The sequence below is a fragment of the Cupressus sempervirens genome, chromosome 8 (genome assembly GCF_028749045.1).
Source record: "Cupressus sempervirens isolate cs-2001-9-10 chromosome 8, ASM2874904v1, whole genome shotgun sequence".
Taxonomy (NCBI): Eukaryota; Viridiplantae; Streptophyta; class Pinopsida; order Cupressales; family Cupressaceae; genus Cupressus; species Cupressus sempervirens.
The window spans coordinates 358,829,777-358,834,300 of NC_143125.1; positions in this window are offsets into that span (position 1 = coordinate 358,829,777).

Below are 4,524 nucleotides of genomic sequence, written 5' to 3' on the forward strand. Positions count from 1 at the left end.
TACATAGGTAGAAGCACAAGTTTCATAACTTTTGAGTCTACTTGAGTCTACATAGTTAAGGCTTACCAACAATTATCATAATTGAGAAAGAGGGAAGTGAAGAGAAAATAGACAAGGAAGAGAATCAAAAGGTTGATTCATACAATAAATAGGATAAGTTGACTTTTGGAATAGAAGAACATGTTACAATTTAGACACTAGTTACTTTACCAGTCTCTACACCTATTCCTAGTAGCCAAACTCTTCAATGATAGAGTTCACTTGAAGTATCATTGTATATAGCAAGGCTGAGTACTAATACTTTTCCAAGTACTCAAATTACATCATATGAGGATGTAAGTTTGGATGAGGTAATTATTTTAACCAAGTTGGATTTAAACATTATCAAAATTGAAGAAATGAGAATTCTTTAGGAGGCTCTATAAAGAAAGAAAAGGAAAGAAATTTTGAGGAGAGAGCATAAGTGAAAACATGGTCTTTATGATATTAAATTTTTTTTTGTAGATGTGTTTGATATTTTAGAATATTTTGAAAATAAACCTATAATTTCTAAAATTATATATATGGTTGATAAAGTAAAATATGAATATATAGGGACCAATTTCAAATTAATGGAATGGTTTGAGAAGAGGTTTCAAACCAAGGTTATGAACTAGATATCTAGTGCCATTGCACTATGATAGGTTGTTTTAGCAACCAAGATGAAAAGTGTCTAGAGATTTTTGGATAATAAATAATCTCTATATAAAAAACTATGTGACGTTGATATCTTCACAAAAGAGAATCAACAATCAATTGACTAGCTACAAGGAGATTTACAACTAATAGGTACCACATTAAGGCAATCTCTTGGAACTAGTCAGATTCAATTTTAGAGATTATTGCTGACCTAGAGTAGGCTTACAATGTTGCAAGAAACATATGCTAATATTAGATCTATTGACATTACAGTTAAGTTTGTTTATTAGTGACACACACTTAATCAAATGGTTAGTAGCTACCAAGCTTATCTTTTAGTTTATAGTGTTAACCAAGTAATTTAGGCTCTACTAAGTTCTATAGTTACTACTAAGTTCTAGGAATAATATTCAGTTTGCACCAAGTAGTATCTACCAAGTCGGCAATTATTAGTGTAAAATGAACTTCATAGTGTTTATCAAATTTCTAAGTGCAAACTAAGTTCTCCAGTGTTTACCGAGTTCATAGCTTTAGTAATGCGAATCTAGTGTTTACCAAGCTATGCAGTGTGAACCAAGTGATTTAATTTATACCAAGTTCATGATGATAGTGTTGATTGAGCTATGTAATTTATATGTCGAGTTTCACAATGTTCATCAAGTCACTAGTATAGGCTGAGTTTAGACTACTTGGAAGTGATAGTATGAGTTAAGTTTCTATGTCTATCGAGTGCATGATGATGTTGAATGTTGACAGTAGTTTTTTAGTGCTAGAAACTCACTGAGTTTGTCTTCAGAAGCTAAGTACCTACAATTGGGCCGACTTTGTGTATTTTGGTGAAACTTGTATTGTAGACGACTTTAATGAATTAATTTTTGGATTGGTATATATGTAAAGTGTTATATCACATCCAAAGAAGAATATATAGATATAAGAAGTATAAATATATGAGAAGTAGAAGTGTGAAGTGAAAAGTCTATAGGTAGTATAAGGAGAAAAAAATTTTTATATATCATAGTCAAATGATCATTATAAAGGAATTTTATTTAGCAAATCGAAGTTGCAGGTTAGAGATTAGCCACCGGTTCATCCTAATAGGTGGATTAGTTAAATCCTTTCACAAGATAGACTTAATAGTCTTTTGTAAATATCTTTACTGAGTACATACTTCATTGTATGTTTGTAAATCCTTTTGCAAGGTTGACCTAGCAGTCCTTATTACTCCTAATGGGCAGATCATTAGAAGTGATCATTGTAAACCTTAATAGGCCAACTTTATACTGTAGTACTAAAGCTTGTGGGTATCATCCCCACCCTAGTTTTACTTTCTATTTGGAAGGTTTCTGGGTTACCATATTGTGTGTCAAAGAGTTATGAATGTTTTGATACTTTTAGTTTTTCATGCATGCAATTAGATTAGAATACATATGAAGGATTAACTAGTGAATTAAGATTAAGTTAACCTAACCTATCTTATATTTCCAAAAATTGGTATTAGAGCTTTGTGGTTCTCAAAGAAGAATTTTAATAGCTTGAGCAAAGATCAAAAGCAATGGAGTTATTTAGACTTGATAAGGCTATTGGCAATGAAAAGCTAGATTTGGAATTGGCTATTGGGAAGCTTAAGAAAACAAAGGAGCAACTCTCTCAATCCCTAAAAAGAAGAAAAAATCTTGTAGTACAAATGAATGACAAACTCTACACTGAAGAAAGAATTGAGGATATCAATTTAGAAAGTAATTCAAATGAAGCTAATGAATTAATCAGACAACTATTAGAAAAGAATGGTAAACTTCAAGAAGAAGTTAGAAAGCCAAAAAGAGAACAAGAAATTCAGTTAGTAAGATAGTGTGAAGTCATAGAAGAGAAAAGCAAGATAAAAGAAGAGATAGATGGAAAGAAAAATGAAATTTAGCATCTACCCCTTCAACACGAAGACTTAATTGTTCAACTTACTAATGAAAATGAAGAAATCATGAATCTAAGATTAGAGAATGAAAGATTGCAAAATGATCTAAACACTAAAATGAAAACCAAAGAGAGGATGATGAAATCTCAAGCATACACGAATAAATTAAATGAGAAAAACTAATACAGACAGAAAGGCAAAATAGGAATAAGATATACAGAAGAAAGTGAATCATCCAAGCAAGGAGCTCAAAATAATCAAAGACCTATTTGCAATCACTATGGTAAATTAGGTCATACATCAAACAAATGTTGGAGTAATGGTAAAGTTAAATTCAATAGAAAATGCTACAATTGCAATAAGCATGGTCATAGAGCTAATGAATGCAAAGAGAATCCTAAATTTGAATGCAAATGTCACAAATACAAGAAGCATGGGCATAAATCTTCTGAATGCAAAACCAAGATATTGAACCAAACATAATAGATTGTAAAAGCTATATTTGGTTGGAACTACAATACATGGTGCATATGTTACTACTATGGATAATTTGTACACATTGGAGTAAACTATGTGAAACATCAGATAAGGATAAGAAACACCACTAGAGGATGTTTTATTTGTACAAAATTTGGACACCTTGCCAAGATGAACACTTGAAGAATTGAAGATGAAAAGCCAAGGCTGACAATATCAAAAAGCAGATGAGACAACACTAGATTCCAAAATATTTTGAGAATGCAAGTTTGATAAATGAAGCACATGTCACTCAAGAATTGGGTGACTCAAGCATTTCTACTTGATCTCCCACAAGGATAACTGAAACTAAGATTCTGAAGAAGACATCCTACATCAGTTCTAGTTAGCTAAAAGGAAAGATCCATATTATCATTCAAGATGCAAAGGGATCACCGAGTGTCTAAGGAAATTCTATACCTTACCAAGCTAGGTTGGGTTGCAAGACCTTTCTTAGCAAGGTTGGGTGTAACTAAGTCATTGTATGGACACCGAGTCATGGATGAATTTGCTAAGCAATTGGATCAAACCAAGTGGAAGATTGTTTGCCACCAAGCAAGTGAATGTACCAAGTATTTATGACAATTGGAAAGTGAAATTTGTTAAAAAGGATGAAATCAAATTCATTTGTCACCATGAATTTTCAAAGAGCTATATGCAAAGAGTGATTATTGTGCATCCAAGAAATTTGTGCAATTTGTTGTTGAAGTTTTCTATGTTTTTGTAAACACTACTAAGCATGGCATCCTCCAACAGCAAAGCCAAGAAGAGGTTTGAGATGTTGGTTTGAGGAGTTATTGGAAAGCACTAGACTTCAAGTTAATTATAGCAATTATGGAAATGCTTGATCCAACATAAGCTCAATCATAGATTCCACCAAAGGTACTACTAGTTAATGATATTTGCTCACATTGTCATTTTTTGATTCAAGACATTGGAATCCTAGAAATGGATAAAACTCTAGAAAAGTTGTGTGTGAATTGTGTGTTTAAATCTGAGCATCAACACTTGGAAACCAAGGGTTTAACCCACATTCCACATATGCCTTGAGACTTTCATATAAAATGGATAAGTTTATCCTTAGCCATGTACACAACGGGAAACTATGGTTGGAGTAGCCTATTCTTATAACAAAGAAAATGATTCATCAAATCACAGGGCTCCCAATGTTGACCAAAGAAAAGACTACCAAAATCCTAAGTCAAGTAGAACTGGAAAGCAAAACTCTTTCCAAATAGGATGGAAGAGGTATGAAGATTAGCTATGTAGCTGAAGTTTGGAATTCATGTAATAACACATAAAATATATAGCTCTATTCATCTCAACAATGTATCATGTGAGGTAGTTGATCTAGCTCTCAAGGTAGTGAAGAAAAAAATTTCCTTTGACCTTGTTGAGCTAATGTTGAACCAATTCAACAA